Source organism: Rhinolophus hipposideros (assembly GCF_964194185.1).
Source record: "Rhinolophus hipposideros genome assembly, chromosome: 12".
NCBI classification, from domain to species: Eukaryota; Metazoa; Chordata; class Mammalia; order Chiroptera; family Rhinolophidae; genus Rhinolophus; species Rhinolophus hipposideros.
In genome coordinates, this window is record NC_138058.1 from 61,487,956 (window position 1) to 61,506,929 (window position 18,974).

General features: G+C 35.5%; 1 protein-coding gene across 6 annotated transcripts in view; it reads right to left on the reverse strand.

Annotated features, from left to right (window-relative positions):
- Positions 1–18,974, reverse strand: part of NCOA1 (nuclear receptor coactivator 1) — a 199,994-nt gene that overhangs the window by 87,014 nt on the left and 94,006 nt on the right. For all 6 annotated transcript variants that reach the window (XM_081068634.1, XM_081068631.1, XM_081068635.1 and 3 more), the window contains exon 3: positions 8,923–9,080. The gene's annotated coding sequence lies outside the window, so the exon portion shown is untranslated. The remainder of the gene's footprint in view (positions 1–8,922; positions 9,081–18,974) is intronic.

Consider the following 18,974-nt stretch of genomic DNA (forward strand, 5'->3'; position numbering starts at 1 on the left):
CAGAATTCTTCATGGTTCTAATGGTCTAGGCCTCTTTTTTATTCCATACAATACAATATTCTGGGTGATATCATTCAACATGGTTCCAAAAAAAATCTCTGTACGGATTACCTCCTAATCTCCATCTCCAGCTCAAATCTCCTGGGTCTCATACCCACAATCCAACTCACCAGATACCTCCATCCAGACGTCACACAGGCACTTCAAATTCAACTTTCCAAAATGAACTTAACATGTCTTCCTCATGTATTTTTTTCTCTTAGTTGGTACATTGGTGTCTTCTCTCATACCCCCCATTGAAAGCAAATACCAAAAATTTGTCAATTTTTATTTCCTACATATTTCTAAAATCCATCCCTTCCTTTTATTTTCTCATCATCTCTTGCTGGACTGCTGAAATAGCCTCCCAGATGGTCTCCCTGAGCCACCAGAACAGGCTATCAAAAATGTAAGTCTGATCATGTCAATCTCTTGCTTAAAACCCTTCGCTAAATTCTCACTGCCCACAGAACAACATTCAACCTCCTTAACATAATGCAGTCTGTATCAGCACTCATCTACTGGGTATCTGTTACAGAATTTGGTGAATGATTCACCAAACACCTGTCCAATCAAGTGTTTATAGGACATATGTATTATATTTTACATATAATCTGTGTAAACAAATTATATGTTGTATACTACATATAATCTCTATACACAGACATATAGATTAAATATATTAATTTCAGTTTCAACCCCAAGGAAAGGACTTTAAAAATAAAATCCTTGGTAAAATAATATCCCATGTCTCCACCAAAGGTAAATAGTAGTTAGAAAACTTAAAATTGATCTCAATGTGGACAGCTCAACTTAGCAAAAAATATTTAATGAGCTCCTACTATATGCCAGACTCTGTTCTAGGTACTGGGGATACAGCTGTGAATAAAATTTATAAAAATCACTGTACTCAAAGAGCTTCATTCTATTGTGAGGAAAAGAGACAATAAATAAAATTATTAATAAAAAGTCAAAGAGTATATTTAAAGGTGATAAGTGCCGCAGAGAAAAATGAGGCAACAATAAAGGCTTAGCTGTATGGAAGGACAGGGGCAGCCGTTTTACGTACCGTGTTTCCCCCAAAATAAGACCTAGCCAGACAATCAACTATAATGTGTCTTTTGGAGCAAAAATTAATATAAGACCCGATCTTACTTTACTATAATATAAGACCGGGTATAAAATATAATACAATACAACACAACACAACATAATATAATATAATATAATGCTCGGTCTTAAATTAATTTTTGCTCCAAAAGACACATTAGAGCTGATTGTCCGGCTAGGTCTTATTTTCGGGGAAACACTGTAGGTAGTTTGGAAAAATCTCACTGAGAAGGTGAGATAAGATCAAAGCCTTGAAGTAGGTGAAGGAGAGCAAATATCTGGGGTAAGGAGTAAGACCTTAAGGACAGAACGCCACTATGCTTTTTGAGAAACAGGAAAGAGATCAGTGTGGCTAGAATAGGGAAGTGAGGGAATAGGAGATGAGATCAGAGAGATAATGTGAGGCTACATCATGTAAGGCCTTGAAAACCATTTTAGGGACTGTAGCTTTACTCTGAGTGAATTAGGCAATTGTTGGAGGGTTAGGAAGGAGGAATGAATGACAAGTTCTGATTTTCATTCTAAGACGTTCTCTGTGAAGGATAAGTACAATTTTTCTCATCTCAGTAATTTGGTATCTAAGTCTCCAACTGCTAAATTGACATTTGGATATCCCACTGTCACCTCAAACTCAAAATGCATAAACATGATGGACTTTTAAGTTCCAGATTTCTATTAATGATAAATAAATGAGATGAGCTGCATTATGGATTAATGTCATCATAAAAAAACATTTGTTAAACCTCCTGTCAAGAGAGAGACGAAGGACCTATATCAGGAAAATAATTACAATTGAAGGTGGACAGCCTCAATGCAAAGATAAGTATACCAGACTGGGCAAAAACAACCATCACAACAAAAAGAGGTCGAAAGACCCAACATGGTCTTGTTAGAATCCACTCTGAAACCAGACACAAAACAAGAATAATCAGCTAAGTGATATATTACTGTAATTAATAAGACTGCTACCTTCTTTGCCGATGGAGATCCACAGAAGCATAAATGAGGTTAACCAAACATCACAAGTAAAGAAGTCACTCAATTCTATTTTCACATAGAAATAAAGTGGAAATATTTTTAAATTTATTAATAGAAAAAGTGAAATTATGCAATAAATTTATAATAGTGAAAAAGCATCAACGCTAAATGTTTCAACAAAAGTAGAAACAAAAGAGAGGAGAAAATGATGAACAGGGAAGAAAATGAAAGCTAAGACGTTTGAGTTTGCTAAAATCCAAAAGGAAAGAGTTAGCTAACTCCTACCTCGTGCTCAGGGGCCACCTCTTGTTTCCTTAGTGCCCCCCTCCTCTGCCTCCAAAGAGGTTAGGTCATACCCATCTGAGAATTTACCCATCTGGAATTCTACTGGCTCTCAAAATACTCCTGGGCATCTATTTCTTATTATAATATGCTGTGAATTATAATTCTGTTGTTTCTCTCCCTTTCTATATAGATTGTGAACCCAAAGCCAGTTACTAGATCTTTTTACTGTACATCCAATATCTAACATGATGCTTACAAGATAGAGAAGCTAAAATGGGTGATGAATTAGAAGTGATTAAGTTGTTCCACTAATACAATATTTATAATTTTTAAAGGATATTTAAGATTTTTTATGGTTAAAATCTTTTGTGAATATTTCATAATGCTTTGGAATTCTTTCCTATAATTGAGAAATTGAGCTTTCTTGAAATCCTTGTTCCCATTTCACTGGGGAGAAAAATAACCTTCTTGGTCTAGAAATTGGAGAACACCTCTTCTAATTTTGAAAAGGTAAATATCTAATATTTTGGAGAAACCTTCTACACTATTTCATAGTACTGTAGAGACAGTTACAGGTATATAACTATAAACCTAAATAATATAATTTCACAAATAATTTTTGAGGGGGATAATTTTTCCCTCTCTTTCCACCTCCCCCCCAACTCGTTGTTCAAGCCGCTGTTTCTCAGTCTAGTTGTGTAGGACACAGCTCCCTGGCCCATGCTGGTATTAGGAGTCTTGTGCTCCTCCTGGTTGAGGCAGTCAGCGCCAGTCGTCGGTCAGCCGCTCACAGCAGCTCACAGCAGCTCTCGCTGGCTGCCAGCTACTCACACTGCTCCTGGCAGCACACTGCAGCTCACACCCACCACAGCAGCCCAGCTCCAGGGAGAGCCACTGTTCACGATCTTAGCTGTAGAGGGCGCAGCTCACTGGCCCATGTTGGAATTGAACCGATGACCTCGGTGTTAGGAGCATGGTGCTCCCACCACCTGTGCCACCAGGCTGGCCCCAGAATGGATAATTCTGAGCAAGAACTAAATCTGTAATTTAAAAGGAGATTCCCCATACTGACTGTGCTACCATGCGACTGCTGGCTGGAGATGGACATCTGCTGAATTTATCTGAGATTCTGGGGCTGAGGAGACCTCACACAACAATTGGAGAGCAGCCACACAGGCTGGCCTTCAAAAGAAGAGCCAATGATAAGAAGCTAGGTGATAGCTAGCAACAATTTGCTGATGATATGATTCTGGTATGAACTGTTTTCTACTTATAAACCAATAAACAGGTAGTAGGATGCAAAACCTCTGATGAGTGAAAACTATTACTATAGCTGTTCTATTTGTGGAATGGCTTTATATTTGGCAGTAAGTACTTAAATAACGTTCATTAAGAAATGTTGGTTTCAGGAAACCAATTTGCATATCACCTTTGAAAAAGAGGTAAAGTTTCTAAGTAAAAGTACCCTTGTTGATTTAGAAAGACTTGCTAAATTATACCCAACAATCCGATGCAATCTCTAGAGAGCAGTTTTAGGAACTAGAAACCACATCTATCTCTGTTCAAATGGACCAGACTAAACCAAATAGGTGGGGCTGAAGAAATAGGTCAGTGCTTTGTATTTCAGTTGAGTTATACATTTCTACATAAGAAATTTGTCACTTATCTCCCAGATTTAATTGAGAACTACGTAATTTGAAAAATCGGTAACAGTTAATAGACAATTCTTACAACGTATTTTAAAATGCTTAGCAGGCAATTAGCACAGAGAAGCATAGATATGATGAGAGGGAGACTCTGAGAGCTAAATCTCCTCAAGTTGATAGTTGTAAGAAAAGTATCATGCAGTAAAATCATGATAAAGACCTCCTGCATTGGGTAGCTGCCATAAAGAAATGTTTCTCAAGCTGGAGTCCTCAGACAATATAGTTTTCTAAAAGACGTTTTCAATTTTGTCATTTCATTTCAATGACAATTGAAATCTTTCTCATATGGTAAGAAAAGATGGGGATTTTAGGATTTTTAGTGCCCTTTTTATGGTTAATTTCCATTGTTTGGATATACCATATTTTGTTTATCTATTCATCAGTTGATGCTCACCTAGGTTTTTCCCCATTTGGGGGCTATTTATTACTAACACTGCTGTGAACGTTTATGCGCAAATTTTTGTGTGAACATGTTTCAGTTCTCTTAAGTATATCCCTAGGACTGGAACTACTTGGTCATATTATAACTCTCCAACTTTTTGAGGAACTGCCTAACTCTTTTCCATAGTGGCTGTACCATCTTAAATTCTCACCAGCAATGTACAAGCTTTCCAATTTCTCTACATCCTCACCAAAAGTTATTTGCAATTTTATTTTCATTTTAGCCACCTTAGTAGGTGTGAAATGGTATTTCATTATGATTTTGATTTACATTTCCTAATCACTAGTGACACTGAGAATCTTTTCATGTACATATTGGCCTTTGTATATCTTCTTTGGAGAAATATCTATTCAGGTCCTTTGCCTATTTTTTTTAATTGGGTTGTCTTTTTTTGTTGTTGTTGAGTCATTAGAGTTCTTTATTTTTGGGTACTAGACCCCTATTAGATATATGATTTGGAAATTTTCTCCTATTTTGTGGGTTATCTTTTCACTTTCTTTATAGTGTCTTTTGGTAAACAAAAGTTTTTAATTTTGATGAAGTCCAACTTTTGTCTTCTTTGTTTAATCAGTACAATGCCTGGACTTCCCTAAAAACAGTTTCTATTCATTGCTATTTTTCCTTTGTATGGGCTATACTTTTTTGTTTCCGAATGCCTCCTAATTTTTTGTTAAAAAACAGACATTTTCAAACTAATGACTGAACAAGGATTTCTTTAAACATCTGGAAACAAGAATTCCCTTTGAACCCATAAAGCATGGGACCAAAACTCAGAAGGCGACTATCCCTAGCCCAGAAAGAGCCCCTACTCTCATAAGCCTCTGCCAGCATCTTAACCATTATGGCCAAGCATAGAAAACAAAGGCAAAGAAGAGATTTAAAGCAATGAACTCTTGAAAATAAAGACATCACTTTCTCTTATTTTATCGATTCTATAGAATCAATTTTTCTTGAAGTGTTGCTTGTAAAAGAAAATCCTGTGCAAAGTCTTTTAAATTTATTATGCAAACAGAGACATTATCAAGGATTTGGTAATTTAACTTGTAAAAGTATGTAGTGTTTGAAACAACGTGTTTAATTAGTGCATGTCTACTACTAAAAGTTTATACTACAGATTAAAAGATAATGCTTTTTTTCTTTGCACTAATTTTTTCTAAATGGGAAAATAACTTTGGAAAAAGAGTGAACGCTTATTTTTTTGTTTTCTATTAACAAATATATAGGAAGAAGAGGAAAAACAAATTAGTTTTAAAACTAATATTTTAAATTCCTCACATTAACTTTATTTGAAATCCTTTTTCATTTAAAAAAAGATTTTATTATAGTTAAAATACTGTATTAGTTTCAGGGGCACACCATAATTATCCAAACTTTATGTACCTAAAAGAAGTGATCACCATAAGTCCAGCAACCATCTGACACCGTACAATGTATGCTGTCAGAATATTACTGACCACTGAAATTTTTAATATAAAAAATGAACATATATGCATTTGCCTTGTAAAATACTCCTTCCTATTGGTATGAATTTGTTACTGAGGAGAAATAGTCAGCATATAAAATACATATTTGTGACAAGTATTTTATTAAAACAATTTGGCAAAAATACCCTCAATATTTCCTTGTAAATCTATGAAAATTATTAGATGATTCCAGTTATCTGAAAAGGACATTGGGTAATTGTAGATACACTGTATAAATCCTCCAAAAATCATTTCTACATTGTTCTAACTTGTGAAAAAGATGTTGGAATTTCTTAAAAAGAAAAAGATTAAAATTAGTCTTCCTGACTACAGCAGTCTTTAACTGTAAACAACAAAATAAGTATTTCATGTTTACTTGTATGTGCACAGGAAGACAGTTTATAAGAGTCTAGCAAAGAGATAAAAAGCCTTTAAAAAACTATGACCACAGACACAAAATTAAGTGATAAAAATTTCAATGTGTGTCTCCACCAACTCCACCCTCTTTCACAGATTCAGATAACCAATGAGCAGAAAACAGCTAGAAGTTGGGGTCTGGAGAGAATGAAGATCAGCATTAGATGATTATCCGAAACCAAATAATCACACTTATTATATAAAATCACTCCAATGTCTAAAATAATTGAACAGAAGCTGTTCAATTTTCCTGAAATATTTCAGAAACTCGGTTCATTATACAGTATGATTAAATGGCCACATATAAACCAAGAAAAGAAAAATAAATATAGTAAAATTTGATCTTTAACATTATACAGTAACAGAAGTACCAAAGTAACAGAGCTACATGGGTCAAAATAATTTGACAAAACAATGGAATTGGATTTTGAGGGCACTAGAAAATTACCAGGTCAGATGAACCTCCACTTAATTTCAGGGTCATCCTTCCAACTGAAGGGGAAAGGGCATGCATAAAATTACAATACAGACCTACATATAATCTTTATTGCCCCAATTTATCTCACCTGTTTCCACTTTTGCAGTATAAAGTCAGTAGTAAAAAAGAATTTGAGAAGAACAAAATAATAAATAGGTTCATAAAAAAAATGTAAGCTCATTAATATGCACTTGATTAAAGGATATGACAATGAAATGATATACCGGGGATGCCAAAAAATATACACACATGACTTGTATTCATCTTTTGTTTCTGGTATATATTGAGTATTACAATTTTAACACAGTTTTTTCCTTTCTTAAAATGTGTACACAGTTTTTGGCACCCTCTGTATATTTGAGTGCATATGTGTTTTATATGTATTGACTCATTTATGCTTCACAACTGCCCTATGAAGTATGTGTTAGTATTACCTCCACTTCACAGAATCACGGACTGACTGCATCAGTTTTATTGGACTAAAAAGGAAACTATGGTCTGATGCTCATGACTCACACTTGCGTAGATTGGCTGTGTCTCAGCCCCTGTTCTAGGCATCTACCTTACATTTACTCACAAACTTTACTAATTCATTCACTCATAAAATATGAGACAGGCAGCATTATAATCCATTTGAAAGATGAGGAAACTGAGACATGGAAGGGTTACTTAATCTGCTCAACTTCATAAGTGACAGAGGTAAAAATCATTCTTAGGTCATTTGGTTCCAGAATCTGGCTACGCTTTAACTTATATAACTAACCTACAGTCATGTAACTGATGAGTGGAAAAGCTAACTAGATTCCCAATTTTTGCTTTTGCCTCTACACTAAAATGCCTCCTCATTAGGTGTCTCCCAGAAAAGCTGACACTAATTTATACCACATCTAAAAATTCTGGGTGGTATTTATAAGGCTCTCAAACACAGAGTATCTTTTTCCATTCTTGGTCCAAACATCACAGAAATAAGTAAAATTGAACATATACCTAATCCTGATTTATCTTCTATGGTCATTATAAATAAAACCAATTATTTCCTATAAGATGTGAATCACCTTAAAATGTAAATGTGCTATTCCGTCAAAATCAAAACTTCTGCCTTTACAAACCCATTCATAAATCTCCAAAATCCCATATCATAAACTCTTCAGAAAGGAACAAAAATGGAACCAGATAAGCTCAAAATGAGTGCCATCTTCCAAAATGTCGATATCACGGACGACAAAAGCTGATAAACTATTCCAGGTTAAAGGAATCAGAGCGACGTGACAATTCTGCAACGTGTGATTCTGGATCAGAGAACTGATACAATTTTAATAAGGACAATATATTAGATAATAATATGAAATGTTAAGTATCCTAAATGTGGTTATTATGCTGTGGTTAAGTAAGAGATACATAATGAGTATTTAGGAGTGAAAGATCATAAACGTCTGTAACTTACTCTCAAATGATTGTTCATCATCGTCATAATGGTGGTGGCAGAGGAGAAGTAGTAAATATATAGAGAGATAGAGCAAACGTAACAATGTTTACAACTGGTGAAAGTGGGCAATGGGCATAGAGATGTTCAGCCTACCAATCTTGCAACTATTTGGTAGTTCAAAATTGTTTTTAATAAATGTTAAGATGAAAAAGAAAAGATAAGTTTTCATTGTGACATGAAGAAAACATGACTTTCTGCCATTCACTGAACAATGAGTTAAAAAGACATCAAAGCCAGAGTTCAGTCACTATTCTATTTTTTTGTCCCTTTCTCGTCATAAAGTCAAGGCACTAACAACACTCCCTTACTGAAGCCTTATTAATTTCAGTGTTCATTAAAACTGTTTATAAAGTGTAATCTAAAACTTTTCTCATCTTTTCAATTAGGAATGCCAGCACATGTTTTATGATAACCTTGAAACTTCTCAGATCCAGACATATTTCCATAAAAATAAGAGTCAACAGATAACCTGTACTTTTGTAGACAAAGCTCTTTGAAGCCAGAGCTACAATTCCTACCTGGGAGACTTCTTTGTTCATAATGAGTCCTCAAAACAGATAGGGTCAAGTCAGTGCTCCGAAGGGTGGCTTCCAGGGGAGTGGGGTAAAGATGTTCTCCAGAGATGGCTCTAGTCTCTTCACTCTCACCTCACATTGAAGGCCAATTATGGAAACAACTAAAACAAAGAAGAAAAACATAAAGGCAGAAGGGAGGTTAGATTGTTATTGTCTAAGAAATAATAAAGGTCGGAAATGATAAAGGTAAAGACAGAAAATACAACTTTTAAAGCCAAATGGAAAAATATTTCCAAAGACAACAGATAAAGATCTGATTTTACAACAGAAGTCCTTTCTGGTGATTAAACATGTATTCCTATTTAAAACTGCTACTTAGGTAATATCAAATTACAGTCTGTCCTTAATCTTTTGTAAGTCTGCCCATCTATATGTTTTTTTAATTTTTTTTCTGGATGCACTGTTATGTTTACCTTGTTTCTCTTACAACCACTGATTTTTCATGCTTTCAGTTTGCATTTAATTCTTTCTTTGGTTTCTGTACTACTCTTCACTATGTATTAAAATTATTATGATATTTTACTTCAAATTTTTTGTTAAAAAAATTTACAAACATTTTAATCTTTTTAATACTTAAAAATGAAATTTGTTGAGCTCTGTTTCCAGTAATGATAAACTATCTTGTATTGGACTAACTTGCCCACAGATGACAATTACTAACCCCGGACAAAATAGAAAAAATAACTGTTCAAAGACATTGAAAAGTGACCAAGAGCAGGCAGAAATGCAGGGGACTTGATCACTGAAAGAAAGGAACCATACTGAATGAGACTTATAAGACTTATACAACTTATCCCTTAAGAGAACTCTTCCCAATATACCCCTTATGTACTGGGAGGCTAGACCTAAAGGAGAAGCCATAGTCTCAGCAGCTTGAAGCATTTACGAATGTATTTTAGAGCTGACAGAAACCTGGCTGATAGGAGGAGAAATCATGATAAGAAGGGCAGTACAGTAAGAGGGAAAATATGGAAACCCAGAGGTAGGTGACATACAAAGATCGAAAGGAGACAGGAGGAATATGAAGGAGCAGGAAGAAAAAGAGTAGTACTGATGATCTGATGCTTGATTGTTATTACCGTGTTTCCCCGAAAATAAGACCTAGCCGGACAATCAGCTCTAATGTGATTGCTCTTTGGAGCAAAAATTAATTATAGTAAAATAAGACTGGGTCTTATATTAATTTTTGCTCCAAAAGACGCATTAGAGCTGATTGTCCAGCTAGGTCTTATTTTCGGGGAAACACGCTATGAAATCAGTAAGTTTATTATTCTTACAATGTATCTCTCCAGTAATTATTATGTAATTACCTGTGTGATGCAGAGTTCACTATTTTGAATGTCTTTCCTTACCACCTCTCCCCTAGGACTCCAGAGCAGGAGATGTGATAAGAACCATGCACTCATACCAGACCCCCATGACTGCTGGCCAGCCTGGTGGCTTCCCACTACTAGTTCCAATTTTCCCCTTCTGGGTAAGCCCTCTTCATTATCTGCTTCCAATGCTGGACTCTGGCGCAAGTGCTGGCTAATGGCAGTACCTCAATTCCTTTAATTTTATTTCTTAAATTCAATGTGATTTAAGAATCAGATGAGGAAGCAAGGTGACAGAAGAGCACCTTTAATGCACTTAACACACACAGAGTACAAAGGAAATCTATAAAACACTCTTCCTTTGTTATTTTGGAGGTAGGCGGACGTGCAGGGCCAAAATTTTAAAATTCCACATTGAGAAATAGAACAAATAACCATTTATGGATCCAGAATTAACAACAGTAAACATTTTGATATATTTATTTTCTTTAAGAAATGAAGCATTACCAATACATCAAAGGTCCCCACACTCACACATAGTTCACTCTGTTCATTCCCCCTTCCTTTGATAGAGACAACCATCATCATGAATTTAGTACATATTCTTCTGGTCAATTTTTTATACATTATGTATATAAACAATACACACCGATGTTTTATGTTTCAAAATGTACATGTTTAAACTGTATACTACCCATACTCTGCATTTGCTGATTTCATGCATTATGTTTTGGAGTTGTCCTTGCTGGGGGGTGGGTAAGTATGTGTGTGTGTGTGTGCTTCGTTCTTAGGTACATGTAAATATACCACAGCTTACCCATGCTTGTATTTAAGTTGTCTGTAAATTTTCATTACGTATTACAAATAACGCCTCAATGAGTGTTCTTGCACATGGCTTCTTGTTCATATGTTCATATGCACAAGTGCAAGAATTTCTAATAGTAATATCCAGAAGTGGAATTTCTGAGTTGTAGCATTCACGTACCTTCCACTCTACTGGCCATTTGTCATAATGCTTGCCAAAATGACTGTTTCACACTCCCACTAACAGTATGTGAGAAAACCATTTTCTTTGTATTCTTTCCAACACTTGTTATCATCAGACGTTTTTTTGAACCAGTCTAACGGATGAAAATGGGATCTCATTTCAATTTGCATGTCCCTGAATATGATGGAGACTGAGCATCGTACTTGGTTAACATCTCTCTCTTATTTACTTATTTGTTCAATACCTGTTTATGTATAAAGTAGTCAGCATTGTTAACCCGTACCCTATAAGAAACAAATTTACCAACTAGAGTACAGGTATTTATGTACAGTTCCTTTGCCTTCAGGTTTTTCTTCTTGGGTTGGTCAGATTCTTCACAGAAGATTCTTCCCACTCCCTGCATGGAAGGTAAAGGCCTCCGTTTGGGAAGCCAATAGTGGAGAAGACAGCAGGGGCTCTCAGCATTCCAAACCCCGAGGCTCATTTGATCCCCCTCTCCACCTTCAATGTGCCCGGCTGTCTACTACCCCAGAGGCACTCAGTTTTACCCAAGAAAATACACTTCAAGTCTCCCATCTGTCAAGTGGCAGAGAGCACAGTGGCAAAGAGTGCAAGAGAGGCAGGCATCTGTTTCTTAAATAGATTTGAAACAATCCTCCTTATTTCAGTCCCTTGCCTTTCTTCACCTTCCCTTTCAAAGTTGTGAAATGCTACCAGTGTCAGAGCCCTCTGAAGATTCACAAGTACAAATTCATTTGCTCCTCAGCTCTGTTCACTTAAAACTAGGCTTTCTCAGGTTTAATCAGTTACCACTATTCCAGCTGTGTTCTAGCCTCAAAAATTTTGCTTTGTTTTCTCCCATTCTCCTACATGTGTGATTTATGACTTAAAAAACAAAACCAAAACAAAACAAAAACCCAACCTTGTTGACTTTATTTTTGTTGTTGTTTAACTAAATGATGGTTTGGGGAGGGAACAATATTAAATGCGTGCTCAAACTACCACCTTTACCTGGAATTAACTACTGTGTTATTATTTGTAACATTTTGTTTATTTTTAATTTCCCTATTATTTAGTAAGCTTTTTAAAGTTTTGCTTCATGTATGCTATTGACACATTTTTTTGAGAAATTTAAAAATCCACCATCTTGACATTCTCAAGAAACAATTGTCAATTAAAATTATTAAATAACATAAAGAATTGTATGACAGAAACAGAATTAATAATAGGCAGTAAGACCTATGCAACAGTTAATCATGAAACTTTAGAAAAGGGACTAACTTTAGACCAAGGTAACACCTCTTTACACACGAGTTGATACCATGGATTGTGACTTTGGGAAAGCAGAAAAAAGAAATCCACCTTCTGTCAGCAACTGTCACCTTATGAGATGAATGACAAAAGAAGCTGTGGTCTAATGTCTTTTTCCTTCTCTGTGAGAAAGTGAAAGAAACTCTCAAACCTCTAAGGGCAGTAGATTCTCTCACCCATGTACGGTAACTGTGAAGTGTGATGAAAGTAACTTTGTTACTAATAACATTTAAAGCTACAATGTTTATACATTAATTACTTTAATAAAATTAGTACAGATGCAAAGTTATCTTTACTATAACGTGAGGCTAACTTTTCTTCTTTATGATAGACTTTCTGATGAGGAGAGAAAGGGATAATGTTAACCAAAATTCCCAGTGTGCTGGGACTAACACCTTAAGCCAACTATGCTGCTGACGTTACTAATAAACTATCAACACTAATGGCAATCATAAACTATTTTGGTTACATGGAGTTAAGTAAGATTTATAGTAACTTCTGAGTTCATATTAGTTCGCCCCCAAATAAAACTTAAGAAAGAAGAAGCATCTTAAAAATTGTGTGAAGAAGTAAGTTTTCCTTGGGAGAGACTGCAAGATTTTCATGAAAGAACAAAGACAGAATGTTACCACTTTCCCATTAGTGATGACACAAGAGTCATGCTCTCCAAATCAAAGACAAAAATGACTTAAATAAAATTTAAAATGAAGCCATCTATATTAACATTGAAAAATACTTTAAAATATGTATAAAGTTTATTTATTTGACTTCTCCATAGAACATATGTAGTTGCTTTTTCTTATTAACCTTATCTGTGACTAGGAGGCCTAGAAAAAAAAAATCAAGACTTTAAAAATAAAATTGGGGCTGGCCTGGTGGCTCAGGTGGTTGGAGCGCCGTGCTCCTAATGCCTTCTTCGATTCCCACATGGGCCAGTGAGCTGCGCCCTCTACAGCTAAGATTGTGAACAACAGCTCTCCCTGGAGCAGGGCTGCTGTGAGCAGCCCTAGGTTGGCGTGAGGGGCCCAGAGCTGCTGAGGGCTGCTGCGGTGGCTACCATGTGCTGCCGTGAGGGGCCAGTGGCCAGCGTGAGTGGCCGGCAACCACTGTGAGCAGCGGCAGCCTGTGAAAGTTGCCGACCAATGACCAACTGCCTCAGTGGGGGGTATGGGTGAGGGGCAAGGCTCACAATACCAGCATGGGCCAGGGAGTTGTGTCCTACACAATCAGACTGAGAAACAAGGGCTTGAACCAGAGTGGAGAGAGGGAAGCGGAAGAAGGGGGGGGGATAAATATAAATAAATAAAATTGTTTATTTTTTTAATAGAATGCCAATATTTACTTATTTTTCTTTTTAATCTTTGATTTTTAGAAGGCTGATTTCATTATTCTTATGATTATACAATGCTTTTATGAAAACCTTGCAATCTCTCTACAGAAAAAACATTCTTTACACAACATTTTGCGTGTTTTTTTTAAAATCTGGGTATATTCACCAGTATTGTTAGAAAACAAAATTCTATTATGTTAGAAAGATATGAAACTGTTGCTCCATGGTAAGAGCAAGAACTACAAGGCGGCTCTAGCTGGGAAATAAATCTTGGTAAATGGCAAGATTCTACCAGAGGACCAGCATTAAAGAAAACCATGAACCCAAACAAATTCTTCGTGCACATGTACAATAAGAGATATGAAAAAAAATGTTTGTGCTATCAATATTTGTAAGAGCAAAAAATGGGAACAACCCAAAAGCCTATCAATAATAGAATCGATCAGAAAACCTAGTATATTGATACAATGAAACCTCACACTAGTGAAATAAATTAACTGAGCTTTAGCTACTATATCTGCCTAAAGATGACCACATTTCCTTCTTTCATCTGAGGTAGTATATAACATCATGACCAAAAGTATAGATTCTGGAGCCCAACTCCCCCATTACTAACTTTCTGCCCTTCACCTCTCCATGCCTTCATTCCCTTATGTATGAGTATAAAAAGTAGATAAAAGCAGGTACAACTTTTGTATCTACTCAAGAGCTGTTAGGAGAGTAAACATTTAATATTTTAAAGTAATTTAAAATAGTGCCTGGCACATAGTAAATACTGTTAGGTGTCTGATTAATAAATAGACCATAGTCAACTAGTTTAACATCTCATGTACTTGTCAGCAGCCTTTCTAATTAATGATGACAGCCATCATGTTTTCCCTTAGTTTTTGCCAGACTTGACATGCGTTTCTTTAATTATTTGTCTCAGTAATACATATTTATGAAACTTTATGTACCTTGATATCGCTTTTTGTTTTGAATTTTCATTCTGGTTCTAGGGAGATACTGATGATTAAATTCTACGTTTTAAAGATAAAATTAAATTTTAAGAAGTATAGTATGAAGTCAATCCTGAGTACTTTGTTGTATCAATTTCTATTTCTTGCTCTCCTTTAATAAAAGGCAGGTTATAACCTTGAAACCAAAATTGTGTGTTTAACTGCCTGTGTTATCAACTGCTAAATTTAAAATATTAATGACTCTACACCCACCATTACATTTACATTAAAGAGATAAACACAATACTACTAATTCTAGATGTAGTATAAACACATCTATTTTGGAGACAAGTTATTCTCAAAAGAATGCTCCTACTATTTTTATGCTCTATTCTAAGTTCCACACCTGCAAGTATTTGCCTGTTACTAAGGAGTTCCAATCTAAACTTCTCTATTTTCCTTTTCCTTGACTCTTCTCTATTAAAAAAAAGGGGGGGGGCACCTTTATCCCACCCAGTTGCTGCTACTCCAGATATCACACTCAAAATCTTTTCCACTCTCACAACCTATATATACAATCATCAGGCCTCACCTAGCCTATTTCAAAAATAAATCATCAATCTACAAATATACAAATCCAATACCCTATTCCTGTTTATAACCTTCCATGCGTTTTTATCTCACTGATAACAAAATCCAAAACTCAGGACACGGCCACTCTCCCCATGGCATACTATGCTTTAGCCACACGGGTCTTTCCTTGGTTCCTCCTTATTCCCTAATCCTTTTTCCCCCATTCCCAGGCCTTCACTATAATATATCCTCTGCTGTGAATAATCCCCCCATCTTCTTCACTTGCCCAATTCCTATTCGTTGTTTAAGCTTTAGCTAAAATTCTACTTCTCTTACCCCAGTAATCTAAATCAGCCCTCCGTGATACTTTTATAGCACTATTTTCTCTTTTTAGCATTTTCCACAATTTTTATTTACACATTTGTTTGCATGATTATGTATTTATTGCCTATCTCCCTCACTAGACGGTAAGTTTCCAGGTGAATGTTTTTTTACTGGCACAGAGTAGGTAAACAACATTTTAAAAGGTTAATTTGCGGAATTAACGAATCTGTTCTAATTGAACAATATTAATGTAGTTAAAAGCTCAAAGTGAATAAAGGTCATTAAACTGATCAAAGGACGTTGCAAATCTTTCTAAACAAATCCAAGAGCAGTATCAATGGCATGGGGGTGGGGTGTCCTAGATTATTACATAAGGGATCAGGAATAAGTTTGGAAGTGAGGACACAGTGAGGAAAGAAAGCTGAAAGTAGTACAAGTGCTAAATTCGTCTCTACTAATTGAAGAAAACATTTCGGTGGCATTGTTCTGCAATATAACTTATCTCTGTTTTTGCCACAGGCAAGAGAAAACATTAGGGTGTTGGAGACAGTCCACATTCAAAGAGCTAAAAATGAAACGTAATACCTAAACTACAAGTGTTTAGTTCTTTCCTAAAGAGCAACTCTACTAAATAAGGAAGGCAGCTGTTGAGGACTGTCAAAGCTAAGCTGTTCTAAATCTCCAAAACACTGTATCAGGATGCTCAGATAGGATTTTAATTCATACGTGTTAGAAGACGGCATTTTACTATGGCCCAAAACAAAGCAAAAGGTGAGATCCATCGCTTTAGGTAACAGTTAAAACTGGCATAGACTTTATCAGATGAGTGTTTGTTTGCATTACACATTTTTCTACATGCAGTCTCTATTCAAAACACTATCAACTGACAAAGACTGTCTTATTACCTCTTCATCCTCTCAAGGGTAGCAAAGAATAGGTACTCACGAAAGTTAACTGATAAAACTATTTGTATTTAGATATTTCTTTTTGATTTTTCTAAATTACATATTTCCTTTAACATGGAGAAGCGACTGACATATGTGCTTAGAGGTTTTACAAGTAATTCCATTTTTTCAATGTCAAGTATAATCATTTAATGAGGTGTGCTAATTAATCAATCTATGGTTACATTTACCTACCACTTTCCATAGAGTGACACACACAGTATCTTGGGCGGGGGAACTGGCAGGTGATCAGACGACAATCAGAGGCCTAGCCTTATAACTTCAAAACAGAGGTAATAACCATGAGTCAGGTATTTTAAAATCAAATTATAAAACATTTTCTTTTCATTTCTTTTACTCACCACTCATCATTTCTTTTGTAACAAGCAGAGTCATTCAATCCTCAAATATTTAAGAGCTTAGTATGTGACAAACACTGAACCAGGTGCTGAGGTACAGCAGGGAATGACAGATGAAGTTCCTAGTCTTTGAAGCTCACATTCAAATAGGAGGAAAAGGTCAGTAAGTAAAACTGGTTAACCTGATGTAGAGAGTTACTGGAGGAGCTACTTTTGATTGAGTGATTAAGAAGAGTTTCTATGTGAGGGTAAAAACTGAGCTGAGACCACATATACCCTGTTACCCTGAAAATAAGACCTAGCTGGCCATCAGCTCTTTTAGACCAACGCGTCTTTTGGAGCAAAAATTAATATAAGACCCTGTATTATGTCATGTTACGTTATGTTATGCTACGTTACATTACATCACATTACATTATATTATACCCGGTCTTATAGTAAAATAAGGCCGGGTTTTATATTAATTTTTGCTCTAAAAGATGCATTCGAGATGATGGTCCGGCTAGGTCTTACCTTTGGGGAAACATGGTACTAACTTAGTCCCAAAATTATTTCAGAAATGAATAATTGCATAGTATATGTGTAATAAAAACATGGCAGAAAGAACTTCTTCAGTAATCTTGAAGTGCTCATTATTACCTATATGATGTCTATATTCGTATACCCAGGCAATACTCAAAAAGTGATGGGCCAAAAAGAAAATGCTCATCGCTATCAGTCACTACTAAGTACACTGCTATTCCTAGCAATCATACAACCGTTTTCCTAGTTCTCTAGGTTCTTAGAATTGTTTAAGGCAGTTCTCTCCTTGCCATTTCCTATATTCAATCCATTAATAATTCTATTAAGTCTTTCTCTTCCATGTCTATCAAACCAGCATCTTGTTCAGTTTTTCAAAATCATCATTACACTCCAGACTGTTAGCAAGCCAAGTCTGAGGTACTTGAGGAACACGTCTAACCTCTATCCCTGGTCTGACGACACAATGCCTCCTGCGAAACAATTCCCCACATCCCATGTTCACAATGTCACATCCCTAGTCACCACTCCACAGGTGTTTCCATCATTTCCAGAATGAATTTGCACTCTTGTTACCTGGCATTCAAGGTCTCTTATTAGCCTCTAAAGACAAAGCTTAAAAATATAGGAGGCAAAAAAGTGATTAAATCAAATGAAGAAAAACAAATACACATTATAGTTGGAGGTTTCAACACCTATCTCTCAGCAATCAAAGAAGCAGACCCCTTTGGGGGAGAAAAAACCAAAGACTTAGAAAATTCAGACTGTACCACCAACTACCTTGACCTAATTGACATTTCTAGAACACTATGCCCAACAATTGCAGAATACATACTCTTTTCCAGTGTATCTGGTACTTTCACCAAGAGAAACTGTGCTCAAAATAAAATTAAAAGTATTAAACACATCAGAATGTGTTGTTTGAACACAACTGGAATAAATAAAAAATCCATAACATAAGACATTTAGAAACTACCTCCAAACTCCAAATGTTTAAAATTATACTTCTAAATAATCCATGAAGCAAAAAAAAATTTTAAGGGAAAGAAATTTGGAAATATTTCAAATAAAATGATAGTAAAAAATACACCATACAAAAATTTGTAGAATACTAGGAAAGCAGTGTTTAAAAAGGAGGGGATTTTATAGATTTAAATGCTTATATGAGGGGGAGGAAAAGGTTCTCTAAGGTTTCTATCTTAAGAAAAAATAAAAAAGCAAGTAAATCTAAAGAATGTAAAAGGAAGAAAATAACAGAGGAGAAATCAAAGAGAAGTAAAAAAAGAGAAAATTAACAAAGTATGAGTTAGTTCCTTGAAAAGACCAAAAAACTTTATAAATCTTCAGTTAGAATGGCCATTTCCACAGCCTCATTTTTCCTCCAACCTTGTCTGAA